The sequence below is a fragment of the Ovis canadensis genome, chromosome 12 (assembly GCF_042477335.2).
Source record: "Ovis canadensis isolate MfBH-ARS-UI-01 breed Bighorn chromosome 12, ARS-UI_OviCan_v2, whole genome shotgun sequence".
Lineage (NCBI taxonomy): Eukaryota > Metazoa > Chordata > Mammalia > Artiodactyla > Bovidae > Ovis > Ovis canadensis.
In genome coordinates this window covers 16,573,564-16,590,599 of record NC_091256.1, presented here as the reverse complement: position 1 = coordinate 16,590,599, position 17,036 = coordinate 16,573,564, and the positions used below count along the sequence as shown (strand labels likewise).

Here is a 17,036-nt window from a genome sequence, read left to right as displayed (position 1 = left end):
TGTATACAAAGCACTTTGGATTTAGTTTTCTTATGTTTCATTACATTTCTTGAAAAAATATATTAACTAGCAACTTGGAATTATTTTTATTTTAAATAAAATTTAAAATTGTTTTTATTTTAATGTTTTAAGATTAGGAATTAATAATGAAGGGATGCTTAAGGTCAACAAGCAAATGAATGTGAACATTTGCACAGGTTTCAAGTTTGGGACCAAATTAATTCATGTGATGAATTTGCTATGTAGATCATGCAAATTATTCCAATCCAAAAGGCAGAAATCTTTAGGATGGGTATTTTCTCCTAAATTTCAAAAATTGCATGTGGAACTCAGGTTCATATATAATTTTTCAATCTCATGTAATTTGATCAGTAGTAACTTGCTTGGTGGAATTTGTAAGCACAAATTCTAATTTCAGTATATTAGTGATTCCATTCCTTTCTATGGCTGAGTAGTATTTCATTGTATATATGTACCACTTCTTCTGTATCCTTTTTTCTGTTGATGGACGTTTAGGTTTCTTCCATGTCCTGTCTATTGTACATAAAATAGATAACTAATGAGAACCTACTGTATAGCATAGGGAACACTACTCAATGCCCTCTAGTGACTTAAATAGGAGGGAAATCTCCCCAAAATGGGATATAATGTATAACTGATTGAATTTACTGTACACAGAAGCTAACACAACATTGTAAAGCAACTACACTCCAATAAAAATTAATAAAAAAGCAAAAAATTAAATTATATAAATATATTAAGTAGTTAAATCATATTAAAAACAAAGATTTTATTCCAAAAACATAAACTTATAAGTTCTTTATCATGGTGTTTTTGTCTGTTATTTTCCTTAATAATCCATTCATTATCAAGTTCTTGTAAATGAAACCTCTAATGAGTTTTATGATACTTCACAAAATACAAGGTGTGAATAGAATATGCATCATTCTGCATTATTCATCTCATAATTTGTTCAATATTATTTAAGTCTGTTTGGCAATTTTCTTTGTGAACAACATTTACAACACAATGAAGCTTACTGTCCAGTCCTAAGTGTTACAATTAAAAGCAGCTCAGGCCCCAAGTCACTTATAAGAAGGGCTCCATCACCAGTGTGCTTTCTGAGGAGCAGGCAGGCATGTTATTTAATTCAATTTTTCCTGATTCTCAGATATACAGGAGATGGTTTATTAATCAGTTAGAGATAGGACTATAGGCATATTTCTAACCAAGAGAGACAGCAGAAGAGGAGTATGCAAGCATGAAAGATACATGGGAAACTTTGACAAAACTTCACCTGATACTCCAGTGGAACACTTGTCTTCTCATTAAAAAGTGAATTCTTTCTAAAAGTGGTCTTAAAGCTAAATATGCTGAATATTTATGAAGTTATTTTTAATGATTGATGACTATTTCAAAATCATAGATTTCTTTCTCCATGTGACAGAAATAGAAAGTCATATCTTTTTCTCAATTGAAATTGAAAATTACAGCAATAGACTAGTCACCTGTGTTTATAACCCATTTTCATTGCTGAATGACCCTTATCCTACTATATATGCTGAAAATCGCAAAATCTCAGCGTAAAGTAACATTATTCCAAATCTCCAACAATGTTGGAAACACACACTGGAATATTAACTAAAAATAATGAGGCTAAATTGGTAGTTGATTCTCAACATGGATGCAACAGAAGAGTGGAGGGAAAAAGTCTAACATTACAACATATTACAGCATTGCAATATTCTGAAAATGACTGCACATTTACATTTACCTGAGTGGTTTGTATTTTCATGATATTAATTAGCATTCTTTTACTTCAGCTTGAATACTTCCTTTTGGTGTTTCTAGTAAGGAGTGTCTGCTACTACTGCTAAGTCGCTTCAGTAGAGTCTGACTCTGCGACTCCATAGACAGAAGCCCACCAGGCTCCCCTGTCCCTGGAATTCTCCAGTCAAGAATACTGGAGTGGGTTGCCATTTCCTTCTCCAATGCATGAAGGTGAAAAGTGAAAGTAAAGTCTCTCAGTCGTGTCCAACTCTTAGCGACCCCATGGACTGCAGCCTACCAGGATTCTCCTTTCATGGAATGTCTAGCTGTGTTCAATTCCCTCAATATTTGTTGTTCTGGGGAAATCTTCATCTTCCATTCATTTATGAATGACATTTTCCAAATAAAGTATTCTTGGTTGACAGTTTTCACTTTTAGCACCTAGGATATGTAATCCCTTTTTCTCTTGGCCCGTTACGTTTCTGCTGAGAAATCTGCTTAAAGTCATATTACTTTATAAGTTCCAAGGTTTCTTTTCTCATGACGCTTTTAAAACATTTTTTTTCTTTGATTGTTGCATCTTTATTATAATATGTGTTGGGGAGGAACTTTTTATGTTGGTTTTGTTTGGTCACCTAAAAACCTCATGAACTTAGACATGCAAACTCTTGACTTGGGAAGTTTTCAACTGTTCTTTCTTTAAATATGCTTTCTGCCCCCATCTCCCTCTTTTCTCCATTTGGAACATCAATAATTCACAGACTAGTTTTGTTGATGATGTACCATAGATCTTGTAGCTTTTCTCCATTTTTTTCATTTGTTTTAAACTTTTTTGAGGGATGTGTTGTCTTTATTTTTCTTCTCCTATGAATGGATAACTTCAACATATCTGTCGTCTATCTCACAGACTCCACTTGTTTTATTCTGTGGTCAATGCTCTATAATGCATTTGCATTTCAACCTTGGATTCTTCTGCACTAGAATTTCTATCTGGTGATTTTTTTATTTAATATTTCTTTCTTTTAATTAAGTGGCTCATTTTGTTCATGTACTTTTTTTTCCTGGTTTTGTTCAATAGTCTTCCTGTATTTTTTTCCAGCACACTGAGTTATTTAAAGCAGCTATTTTGAATTCTCCAATGGGTAAATCACAAGCCTCCAATCTTGGGGTGAATCCTGAAGATTTTTATGACATTTTGTTGGCATCTTGTTCTTTTGATTTCATGTTCCTTGAAGTTTATATTGTGTTTTCAGTGAAAGTACTAGTCTCCTTTGTAAGAGAGACAAATTCCTTCAGCTCTGTTAGATATTCTAAGTATGTCTCAGTTCTTCTAAGTGAACACCTGCTTATGCTGTTTCTCCATCTTTTGGTAGAATTTCTGAGCTCATGTGCCTTGTCTAGATGCTACACTGGGATGGGTTCTGACATCCTCTCAAGATAGCACTACTTCCTAATTTTCTGTTCTCTTCCCGGCCCAAAGATTTGACCCAAATTTCTGTGCATGATCAGGAGCTGTCCATCAGAGTCTCTTTTTCCTATAATGTTAGTTGTGCCTACAGGAGACACACCATGGTAAGGGAGGTGAGGAATGAGTGAAATAGACAAAGCATTCATGGGACCAGTGAAGGTGAGGCAAATCCAGCAGCTTTTGACTGAGTGCTCTAATGGAGTCTGCAATGCAGTTAGTAGGATCAGCCTCCCTTCAAAGCTCTGTAAGTGTCCTGTCTACTAATTTCATAGCCTCTTCATAACTACCAGTCAAATAGCTCAGTATTAAATACTCTGGATGGCGATCCAAAAATCTGCAAGCAATAAATGCTGGAGAGGGTGTGGAGAAAAGGGAACCCTCCTACACTGTTGGTGGGAATGCAAACTAGCACAGCCACTATGGAGAACAGTGTGGAGATTCCTTAAAAAATTGCAAATAGAACTCCCTTATGACCCAGCAATCCCACTTCTGGGCATACACACCGAGGAAACCAGAATTGAAAGAGACACATGTACCCCAATGTTCATCGCAGCACTGTTTATAATAGCCAGGACATGGAAACAACCTAGATGTCCATCAGCAGATGAATGGATAAGCAAGCTGTGGTACATATACACAATGGAGTATTACTCAGCCGTTAAAAAGAATTCATTTGAATCAGTTCTGATGAGATGGATGAAACTGGAGCCAATTATACAGAGTGAAGTAAGCCAGAAAGAAAAACACCAATACAGTATACTAACACATATATATGGAATTTAGGAAGATGGCAATGACGACCCTGTATGCAAGTCAGAAAAAAAGACACAGATGTGTATAACGGACTTTTGGACTCAGAGGGAGAGGGAGAGGGTGGGATGATTTGGGAGAATGGGAATTCTAACATGTATACTATCATGTAAGAATTGAATCGCCAGTCCATGTCTGACGTAGGGTGCAGCATGCTTGGGGCTGGTGCATGGGGATGACCCAGAGAGATGTTGTGGGGAGGGAGGTGGGAGGGGGGGTCATGTTTGGGAACGCATGTAAGAATTAAAGATTTTAAAATTAAAAAAATAAATAAATTAGAAAAAAAAGAACAACAACAAAAAAAAGAATCTAGTTCAAAACAATTCTTTCCACTTACTGAACTTATTCACAAAAGTTTGACACAAATACCTATTGACCTTTCCTGCTGATTTTAGAAATAAAGAATCATAGAGTAGAAAATAAATAAATAAATAAATAAATACTCTGGATGGAGTGAAAGATACAAGATGATTCACACACTCTCCATTTTCCCTGTGGGAGAAATCAGGGGAGCCTGGAAAGTTTTCTATTAGCCTTAAGCTGTTCTTCCTTGTTAAGGAGGGCAATGTAGGTAAGGTCAAGCCATTCCTATTACCCAGTTCATGAGTTCAAACTCATGTTCTTCTTTCTCCCATGCTGTGCTTGAACTTCTCCTGTGAAAACCTAGACTTTCATATAAGGACTCTCCTCTCTCGGTGATTGTCTATGATGGTGGTTCCACAGGCTCCTGGAATATGACTAAGAGATGCTAGAGTAATTCAGGGGCCACTGCAGGCACCACAGTCAGAACAGACATTTGTCTGCCTTTCACCTGATGCATGTGTGGGCAAGGCTCCTTTTTGGTCCAAGAATGCCCTAGGTAACTGACTTCTTTCCCCATCCCTTGCCCTAATTTCCATTCTTGCACTTGAAATTCACCAATAAAGAGTGAGCCTGAAAACCATAGGCACCCAATCTCAGACCCTAATAAAGCCAGAGCTCCAAGTTCATTGTCCCTCTCTTTTTCTAACCTTGACCTCACTGTGTGGGCCTCCTCTGGGGTGCTAAGTACACTCCAAGAGCTATGTGTAATAAATCTTGTTCTTCAGAGTTTTCTGATGTTTGTTGCCATGGTGCTTCTTGCAAACATAATAAGAACCACAGGCCTGACAACCACAGTGTTGACTCCTGTCAGGAAAAGTCTGTGGGGGTTCCACACAAGTACTACATCCCATGTGGGTGCCTCAGACAGCCCAGTGACAGCGTCACTAGGGTAGGCTGGGAATGCTACAGCAATTGCCTAAACTGGGACAAAGGGTAGAGAGAAGGAGTTTAGAATTGAAGAAACCTGCATGTCCATTTAAGGCAGAGTGGCTGAGCAAATGTGAGAGGGGAGAAATAAATAGTAATACGACATCTGTGGTAAATGAGAGGCTTGAGAAGATACTTTGGCTTTAAACAAAGAAACAAACAACAAAAATAAAAAATACCTTATTATCACAAACCAGTTGAAAAGCTTATGTCCAGAATAGATGCAGCTAAAGTCAAAGAAGGGGCTTCCCAGGTGAATCAGTGGTAAAGAATCCACCTGCCAATGGCAGGAGATGCAAGAAATTTGGGTTGAATCCCTGTCTTGAGAAGATCCTTTGGAGAAGGAAATGACAACCCACTCCAGTATTCTTGCCTGAAATATCCCACGGATTGAAGAGCCTGGAAGGCTACAGACCATGGGGTCACACTGAGTTGGACACAACTGAGTAACTGAGCACTCACATATACAGGTAAAATTGAAAGAATGAAGGACAGAAATCTAGGGAACTCACTACTTGTTGTCTCAATTGTTTACTGTGAATGCAAGGACTTATCATCTTGATGAAGGAGAAATTGTGTTAGGTGCCTTGAGCAAATTGAGGAAAACGTGCATCACTGACTTTAGGAAATGGAAATGAAAGTAAATTGCAAGCATATAAGTGAGCTTCAGGCAATGTTGAATGTCCTTCACCAATTTTTAGGCCAAAGTACAACGTGGCACCAATATAGATGGCTATGTCACATTTCTGCAATGGTATCTTATTTTTTTTAAAGTCATGGTATCTTATTTTAAAAATAATGCGAATTGTTCCTTGTTGCAATATAACAAGGTTCATGTAAATAACTGAGTAAAGCTTTAAATCAGAAAAGGCTAGGTCCAGGGGTAGCACACTATACCCCCAGGTAAAGTCCAGCCCTGTGCCTTTTTTTGTAAACAAATGGAAATGAATCACAGCGGATTATCTTACTGTATCTTACTGTATGTATACTCTATGAAACATCATGAGGTGAAAAAACATACTAGCTCTGGAATTAGAAGAACAGGATTCAAATCTCTTCACTATATCTTAATGGTAAAGTTAACTGAGTTCATTAAGACTTGGTTCTTGCAAATACAAAGACTCAAACTTGCCCAACATAGAAGTATTGCTAAATACACATATTTAGACATACATGATGAAATCTGCAAAATCCAAGGATGAAGAGAAAATATTCTAAATCTCCAAAATTAATTAAACAAAAAAAACCATGCTAGACTGTTACTTAAAAGGAATGAGACTAAATAAGCATTTCAAACTTAAAAATGTGGAGAAGCTTCAAAAAAGTGTAGAAAATCTATCAGTGATGAAAGAAATAGAGTATAGGACCAGAGAAGGTATCATTGACCTTTGTTAAAGGTCCCAGACTTTGTTAAAGAAAGGGATTAAGATAAGCAAAAATTCAGAGTTTATAATTCACATAGCAAGCATACATTTGAAAATTACTCAGTAAAAATAACAGTAAAATGTAATTATACTACACCTCATTTTAAATATTAATAAGAAATAGTGAAAAATGCATCATTCTCCAATTAAAGTTAGATATAAACATTCAAATGGTTCCCCTGACCTCAATCATTTGGATATTAAGAATTATTCATTGTTTGTTTCTCCTATTGGGTAAGAAGGTAAAATATATCTTAATGTCTGGTTTGAGGGATAAACAAGGATGTTATTTTTCTGTGTGATGTGATCAATGGAAAATTGTGCTTCTCTGTATTTATCATAACTTTCTAGTTAATAGAATATTATTTGAAAAAGCAAAAACCTGTTTTCTTCTGACAATTGACTTGATCTGAAAATAGACATCAGGATTCTGGTTTCTGAGGAGAATGGGAAAGAAAGAAAAAGAAAGCAGATGAGTTGTAGGATAAAATCTGCACTTTCATCTGTTAGGATATTAATTTAGTCAACCAAGGCTAGGGCCATGGAGAATTCTTTCAATACGTCTGTTTAGTTTTCTTTAAAGAAAGCCCACATACAAAATTACATAATTTTACATAATACAACCCACAAGACATAATTTAATCTTCATTAACAAGTACCTCCAATTCAGGTACTTGCTAAAAAAAAATCAGATAACTGAAAAAATTCAGTCATCTGAATTTTCTCACTCTTCTTTACCTAGGAATCCTAATGCAATGAGTAATTAAGTTAATAAGAGAATATGTTAGTAGATGAAAAAATTTCTAATTTGATTGCTTAGTAAGGTAAACTATTATTCATACTTTAATTTATATTCCATGTGAAATCCTGTGATTTTCCAGTAATAAAACAGGGAAGACTATATTATGTATATAGAGGATACTTTCCAGCTTGTGTAGGTCAACAGTTTTCTTATCATTGTGATCAGTATTTTGTGACTTCTTCCCAAAGTTCCTGTGATTTCATGATTTGCATAGCATAAGGTTGGTTTACATAAGTACCATGCCTCAACAGGTAAACCGTTTTAATTTTTTACGTATAAATCTTTCAAACAGAGAGACACAACAGTACATTTGGGTTTATACTATTGTCAAAAGAAAAATAAGGCCAAGGGATAAGTTCTATGAGCAAAAACACCCAAGTAGTTCTTCCTTTCATAAGGAGCTCTTCATAGAAATCACATGACAATTATATCTGCATCATTTATACATATTTTAATCATAAAAATTAAAGATAAATAACATAAAATGTTGATATTTAATTTTTAACAAATATGTGGTAATAGTTTTCATTTCTATTAAGTTACATGTTATATCTGAATACTAATGCATTCTTGTATAAGTACTATAAAGTTAATTTAAGATGTGTTATTTTACCAAATTCATGTTAATTTTTTTCATATTATTTTTATGATCCTTAGGACAATGTACTTTCAACTCTTTGTAAAATGGATATAACCCAAGTCGTGAAGAAAATTATTTATAGGGCAAAACTGTAAGGGTTTGCTGCTATGATGGCTACAATCTTCAAAATAATCAGAACGCAATAAGCTGAACAGAGAAAGGCTGGTCTCCTCCTCCCAGATTAATTACTAATAGGTTAAAATATCATCACACCCTTCAGTTCAAGGCTTTTTCACTTTAAAACATCCTGTGATTAAAAACTAATTTAGCTAGGAGTCTTACCTGTTTTCTGGTATAAACTCATTTATTTCTAGCTGAGACTTTTATGCTAATTGTATCTGCTTCTATCTTAGGAAACTTTTATGTCAGAGTCTTTCCTCCTAAGTCTAAAAGCTACGTTTTTAAGCAAAGGCATGAGTCCATAGCACATAATCTTCATAATTATATGATGTATAATTTATGTGTTTGAAACTCTAGGATAGATACACTTGTGAAAAATTCTCTTATGAAGTCTTCATAAACATCTAGTTAATGGAGATAGAGAAACACTTCTAGAGTGGGCCAAATTTGGCTATGCTGAAAGGTTTTCCTGTACTGCCACACAGATGTTTATGAAGATTTTCTAAGAACAACCTGCTGAGTTTATCTTATTCATTGCAAGGTCACACAGTGGTATTTTTGAAGTTGGGGCACTTTGACCCCATATTAAACTCATTTTATACTAATTTGTGACCAATTCACTCTAACCCTCTTTTATAGAAGAGAGGAGGTGTCTATTATTATTTTTTAACTAGTATAGTTTTGCTTTAATTTCTTAAAGTTTTAAGCTAGCTGGCTATGTGATACACTATGAAATTTGAAATAAATTATTTAAATCTTTGTTACTACCACTCTATTACAGTATTCGTCAAAATTAAGAACATTCACTTTCTTGTAACTAGTTATAAACAATAGAACTATCTCTGCATTTGATCTTGATAAGAATAAAAGAATATACAACCATTAGAAATATATTTGGGAAAGCAAACAGCATATGAACTTTAAAAATTAGTGTGTCTTACAGTAGAATTTTATTTAATCTTTAAAAATTGACTTGCCTTGTTGAAAATTTTTCTTTTTCCCAATTAAGTTTTCTTTGGAGTATATGTCACAGCTGCTAAGTTTTGGATATTAATTCAGAAAATACTGCTATGAAACAATATAACACACCTGTAATGGCTTATTTTATTACTAGCATGGGAAAATGCATAAGTATAATTAAATTGAGAAAAATAGTCAAAAAATATTTCAAAGACATTAAGTGTTGAGAAAAATGTTTTTTATTTTGCATAATTATTTCAGAACAGTGATCTATAACTGGTATTCTTGGATTTTTTTAATCCTTAGCACATACTAATTGGAAAGTCCCTTTCCCCTTGAGGTAGGACTCAGTCAGGCGGCCAACTAATTAATATTAGAAATTAATTTTTGATCCCATTATCCCTTAGAGTTCAGTGACAGGCCAGTATCTGAGAATTCCAGAGCCAAGAAAAGTGGTGTTGGAAAAGACCCTTGAGAGTTCCTTGGACTGCAAAGAGATCAAACCAGTCAATCCTAAAGGAAATCAGTACTCAATATTCATTGGAAGTACTGATGCTGAAGCTGAAACATCAATACTTTGGCCACCTGATGTGAAGAACTGACTCATTTGACAAGACCCTGATGCTGGGAAAGATTGAGAGCAGGAGGAGAAGGGGATGACAGAGGATGAGATTGTTGGATGGCATCACCGATTCAATTGACATGAGTTTGAGTAAGCTCTGGGAGTTAGTGATAGGGAAGTCTGGCATGCTGTAGTCCATGGGGCCACAAAGAGTTGGACAAGAATGAGTGATTGAACTGAACTGAGCCAAGAGTGATGGCATGTGGTTCAGGCTGAATTACCAATGCCTGGATGAGTATGAGAACTGAGATGGAGGCACCACAGGCTCCATAGTGTGTGGTGAGGACAGCTGGCCTGATAAACATGCATTTATGATAAGTGCTCTTTTTCAGATGTTCTTTTCTTCAAGATAAACAAGATTAAAATTAACTGTCAGAAATATTTTATTTTTTAATAAATTTGACTGGTCTAAAGTCATATTTAAGGAATTATTATTAAAATTAAGGTTTTTCCTTCTAATTTGATGTAAACTGGAATGAGGGGATGTTTTGAAGTCCAAAACTCACTCATTACAAGAATGATAGTGTCTTACAACCTTTTCAACTATTTTACTCCTGAGTTTCTGTTTAAGACTCCTACTTTGAATGTTAATTTCTGCAGGCCCTGAGAGTAACTCTTCATTTTCCAACTTGGACAAGAACTGAGGAGAATGACGTGGATCTCTTTTATGTTTGCCAATCATCTAGAAACAGAGTTTTAGCCTCTGGGAAGCTGAGTTAATGATGAGCAACCCAAGGCAAGGGGAGAGTTTTGTGCAGAGCTTTGACAACAAACCAATATTTTGAAAATGTCAAGGTGAATGGATTCTACTCAAAATGCAGGAGATTTTTATGAGCTGAAGCTGATAGGAGGCAAAGGAAATATTGTCTGGGTTATTTAAAGACATATTAACACTTGGATTGATTTTATGACTGATGAAAAGCCATAAGGAATTTTAAGGAAAGGAGTGATTTAATTTTATTTGGGTTTTTGGAAGTTTTTCTGTGTGATATACTTATGATGGACAAGAGAAGACTCATAGGGTGAGAAAGAGTGGGGATTAGATAGGATCATGACTGAAGAGATGCAGAGGGGATTTGATATATATTTCCCTGGTAGAAAGCATAGATAATGTTACTAAACACTGAGTGTCAGAGAGACTAAAAGGTGAAGGGATTTACATATTTGTTTACCATTTATAAATAAGCAAGAAAGTAAATGGAAATAACTTTGTAGGTGGGCAGAACAGAGAAGACTTTGGGAAAAGCATCACAACTTTGACCTGAACATCTTATGGTTGGGCTGCCCATGGGCCATAAACACTGGATATGCCAACTACAATATTAATACATGAGTCTACTCAGGAGATATGCATGGGAGATTATCACTCTGTAAAAGGTGACATCGAGTTGGAAAAGAACGTAGAATGAAAATAGAAGAAAGCTCAAAACTGAGCCCTGAAGCATTCTGACACTGAGGTGTCCGAAGGAGAGGAATAGATCACAAAGTAGACAGAAAAATGGAGGATCCAGAGAATTTAGGGGAGACATGTCAGAGTGAATGTTTCATAAATGTGGAGAGAAGAAAATGATTTAAGAGAGACAAAGTACAGGAGATTGATTAACACTGGTTCTTGAGGAATCAGGCTGAAATGACTCTTGCTAAGTATGAATTTTAGGGTAATAACCAAGCTTATTTTAAGCTTTTTCATTCTTCCTAATCTGTAAACTGATTTTATATTTACAAATGTTCTAATATTTCAAAGGATTTTTTAGTTAATAAGTTAATCATGTAAAATTATTTTGGCAATGCCTGTCATACAACTAGGATTCCCAGGTGGTGCTATTGGCAAAGGAACCCGCCTGCCAAGGCAAGAGACATAAAGAGTCTGGAAGATCCCCAGGATGAGGGCATGGCAACCCACTACAGTATTTTTGGCTGGAGAATCCTATGGATAGAAGAGCCTGGAGGGCTACAGCTCATGGAGTTGCAAAGGGTGGGACACGAGTGAAGCAACTTAGCACACATGCTCATGTCATACAATTAATTTAAGGAAATTGTAACATAATTACATCATTAGAAAAGTGAACAGTAGTAAATATTTCTAATTCAGTTGATATGTCCAGTTAGAAGACTACAAAAATGTGATGTATTAAGCTATATAGAGGCCAACAATAAATGTAACAGAGACGGTTTTGGATGGAGTAAATACAGCAAAACCTACATAGAACCTGGTGAGAAAATGACTTAGAAACCTAATATAGCATGCAAACATAACTATTTCAAAGGTTTGGTTGTGGCAGAGAACAGGAGGTTCAGGAGATATTGCTTGGAGAATTATGCACTGAATGAAGTATCGTTTTAATGGGAAAGATGAGAGCGTGAAGAGGGTGAGCTAAAAAGGAAAGCGGGCAGAGACAGAACACTGGCCCCCTGAGAAGGTGGGAGAGGAACCAGCAGGGCTGAGAAAGTTCTGGGCTTTGGTGACAACTGCTCCACTTACAACCTTCTGTCAGGTGAAGGAAGGAAAATGGGTATGTAAATCTAATGCTGAAAAGAAACAGGTGCTGATGGTTCCTGTTTTCCTTTGAGGAAGGAAACAAGCTCACATGAGACTGAGTTGTGCACAGGGCAACAAGGAGAAAGAACTCTGAGTAGAGAAGAAAAGCCTAAAAAAAGAGATTTCAACAGACAAACAGGGTGAGCTTATTACAGAAATGAGACAGGCTTATTCAACAGTGTTAGGGCTCAGGTAAATTTCACTTTTCAGGCTGTCAACAAACACCTCATATGTGAAAAAGGTAAGTTTCCATTCCAATCCCAAAGAAAGTCATTGCCAAAGAATGCTCAAACTACTGCACAATTGCACTCATCTCACATGCTAGCATAGTAATGCTCAAAATTCTCCAAGCTAGGCTTCAACAGTACATGACCCATGAAGTTCCAGATGTTCAAGCTGGATTTAGAAAAGGCAGAGGAACTCGAGATCAATTTGCCAATATCTGTTGGATCATCGAAAAAAGGAGAGAGTTCCAGAAAAAACATCTACTTCTGCTTTATTGACTATGTGAAAGCCTTGACTGTATGGATCACACAAACAGGAAAAATGGGAATACCAGACCACCTGACCTGTCTCCTGAGAAGTCTGTATGCAGATCAAGAAACAAAAGTTAGAACCTGACATGGAACAACAACTGGTTCCAAATAGGGAAAGGAGTACATCAAGGCTGTATATTGGCACCCTGCTTATTTAAATTATATGCAGAGTACATCATGAGAAACACCGGGCTGGAAGAAGCACAAGCTGGAATTAAGATTGCCAGGAGAAATATCAATCACCTCAGATATGCAGATGACACCACCTTTATGGCAGAAAGTGAAGAGGAACTAAAAAGCTTCTTGATGAAAGTGAAACAGGAGAGTGAAAACGTTGGCTTAAAGCTCAACATTCAGAAAATGAAGATCATGGCATCCGGTCCCATCACTTCATGGGAAATAGGTGGGAAAACAGTGGAAACAGGGACAGGCTTTATTTGGGGGGCTCCAAAATCACTGCAACCTTGAAATTAAAAGACGCTTGCTTCTTGGAAAAAAAGTTATGAACAACCTCAGTTCGGTTCGGTTCAGTTGCTCAGTCATGTCCGACTCTTTGCGACCCCATGAACTACAGCACAACAAGCCTCCCTGTCCATCACCAACTCCCAGAGTTCACTCAAACTCACATCCATCGAGTCGGTGATGCCATCCAGCCTCTGTCGTCCCCTTCTCCTCCTGCTCCCAATCCCTCCCAGGATCACAGTCTTTTCCAATGAGTCAACTCTTCACATGAGGTGGCCAAAGTACTGGAGTTTCAGCTTTAGCATCATTCCTTCCAAAGAACAACCAGGGCTGGTCTCCTTTAGAATGTACTGGTTGGATCTCCTTGCAGTCCAGGGACTCTCAGAAGTCTTCTCCAACACCACAGTTCAAAACCATCAATTCTTCGGCGCTCAGCCTTCTTCACAGTTCAACTCTCACATCCATACATGACCACAGGGAAAACCATAGCCTTGACTAGACAGACCTTTGTTGGAAGAGTAATGTCTCTGCTTTTGAATATGCTATCTAACTTTCCTTCCAAGGAGTAAGCCTCTTTTAATTTCATGGCTGCAATCACCATTTGCCGCGATTTTAGAGCCCCCCCAAAATAAAGTCTGACACTGTTTCCACTGTTACCCCATCTATTTCCCATGAAGTGATGTGACCAGATGCCATGATCTTCGTTTTCTGAATGTTGAGCTTTAAGCCAACTTTTTCACTCTCCTCTTTCACTTTCATCAAGAGCCTTTTTAGTTCCGCTTCACTTTCTGCCATAAGGATGGTGTCATCTGCGTATCTGAGGTTATTGATATTTCTCCTGGCAATCTTGATTCCAGATTCTGCTTCTTCCAGCTGAGTGTTTCTCATGATGTATTCTGCATAGAAGTTAAATAAACAGGGTGACAATATACAGCCTTGATGTACTCCTTTTCCTATTTGGAACCAGTCTGTTGTTACATGTCCAATTCTAACTGTTGCTTCCTGACCTGCATATAGGTTTCTCAACAGGCAGGTCAGGTGTTCTGGTATTCCCATCTCTTTCAGGATTTTCCACAGTTTATTGTGATCCACACAGTCCAAGGCTTTGGGATAGTCAATAAAGCAGAAATAGATGTTTTTCTGGAACTATCTTGCTTTTTCAATGATCCAGCAAATGTTGCCAATTTGATCTCAGGTTCCTCTGCCTTTTGTAAAACCAGCTTGAACATCTGCAAGTTCACGGTTCACATATTGCTGAAGCCTGGCTTGGAGAACTTTGAGCATTATATTACTAGCATGTGAGATGAGTGCAGTTGTGCGGTAGTTTGAGCATTCTTTGCCATTGCCTTTCTTTGGGATTGGAATGAAAACTGACCTTTTCCAGTCCTGTGGCCACTGCCGAGTTTTCCAAATTTGTTGGCATATTGAATGAAGCACTTTCACAGCATCATCTTTTAGGATTTGAAATAGCTCATCTGGAATTCCATCACATCCACTAGCTTTGTTCATAGTGATGCTTCCTAAGGCCCACTTGACTTCACATTCGAGAATGTCTGGCCCTAGGTGAGCGATCACACCATTGCGATTATCTTGGTCAGGAAGATCTTTTTTGTAGAGTTTTTCCGTGTATTCTTGCCACCTCTTCTTAATATCTTCTGCTTCTGTTAGGTCCATACCATTTCTGTCCTTTATCGAGCCCAACTTTGCATGAAATATTCCTTGGTATCTCTAATTTTCTTGAAGAGATCTCTAGTCTTTCCCATTCTGTTGTTTTCCTCTATTTCTTTGCATTGATAGCTGAGGAAGGCTTTCTTATCTCTCCTTGCTATTCTTTGGAACTCTGCATTCAGATACTTATATCTTTCCTTTTCTCCTTTGCTTTTTGCTTCTCTTCTTTTCACAGCTACTTGTAAGGCCTCCCCAGACAGTCATTTTGCTTTTTTGCATTTCTTTTCCATGGGGATGGTCTTGATCCCTGTCTCCTCTACAATGTCACAAACCTCATTCCATAGTTCATCAGGCACTCTCTCTGTCAGATCTAGGCCCTTAAATCTATTTCTCACTTCCACTGTATAATCATAAGGGATTTGATTAAGGTCATAACTGAATGGTCTAATGGTTTTCCCTACTTTCTTCAATTTAAGTCTGAATTTGCCAATAGGAGTTCATGATCTGAGCTACAGTCAGCTCCTTGTCTTGTTTTTACTGACTGTATAGAGCTTCTCCATTTTTGCCTGCAGAGAATATAATTAATCTGATTTCAGTGTTGACCATCTGGTGATGTCCATGTGTAGAGTCTTCTCTTGTGTTGTTTGAAGAGGGTGTTTGCTATGACCAGTGCGTTCTCTTGGCAAATCTCTATTAGCCTTTGCCCTGCCTCATTCCGTATTCCAAGGCCAATTTGCCTGTTACTCCAGGTGTTTCCTGACTTCCTACTTTTGCATTCCAGTCCCCTGTAATGAAAAGGACATCTTTTTTGGGTGTTAGTTCTAAAAGATCTTGTAGATCTTCATAGAACCATTCAACTTCAGCTTCTTCAGCATTACTGGTCGGGGCACAGACTTGGATTACTGTGATATTGAGTGGTTTGCCTTGGAAATGAACAGAGATCATTCTGTCATTTTTGAGATTGCATCCAAGTACTGCATTTTGGACTCTTTTGTTGACCATTATGGCTACTCCATGTCTTCTAAGGGATTCCTGCCCACAGTAGTAGATATAATGGTCATCTGAGTTAAATTCACCCATTCCAGTCCATTTTAGTTTGCTGACTCCTAGAATGTTGACATTCACCCTTGCCATCTCTTGTTTGACCACTTCCAATTGCCTTGATTCATGGACCTGACATTCCAGGTTCCTATGCAATATTGCTCTTTACAGCATCAGACCTTGCTCCTGTCACCAGTCATATCCACAACTGGGTATTGTTTTTGCTTTGTCTCCATCCCTTCATTCTTTCTGGAGTTATTTCTCCACTGATCTCCAGTAGCATATTGGGCACCTACCGACCTGGGGAGTTCCTCTTTCAGTACCCTATCGTTTTGCTTTTCATACTGTTCATGGGGTTCTCAAGATAAGAATACTGAAGTGGTTTGCCATTCGCTTCTCCAGTGGACCACATTCTGTCAGACCTCTCCACCATGACATGCCCATCTTGTGTGGCCCCACAGGGCATGGCTTAGTTTCATTTTGTTAGACAAGGCTGTGGTCCTAGTGTGATTATATTTACTAGTTTTCTGCGAGTATGGCTTCAGTGTGTCTGCCCTCTGATGCCCTCTTGCAACACTTACCATCTTACTTAGGTTTCTCTTACCTTGGACTTGGGGTATCTTTTCACGACTGCTCCAGCAAAGCACAGCCACTGCTCCTTACCTTAGATGAAGGGTATCTCCTCACTGCTGCCCCTCCTGACCTTGAACGTGGAGTAGCTCCTCTCAGCCCTCCTGTGCCCAGGCAGCCACCACTCCTTGTCTAAGTTGTATGACCAACCTAGACAGCATATTAAAAAGCAGAGACATTATTTTGCCAACAAAGTTTCATCTAGTCAAAGCTATGGTTTTTCTAGTAGTCACGTGTGGATGTGAGAGTTGGAC

The 17,036-nt window shown here is 37.5% G+C and overlaps 1 pseudogene; it reads left to right on the top strand.

Moving 5' to 3' along the window:
* The first annotated feature begins 3,358 nt into the window (after positions 1-3,358).
* The window catches only part of LOC138416248 (complement factor H-like), a 38,802-nt pseudogene continuing 25,124 nt past the window's right edge, over positions 3,359-17,036 (top strand).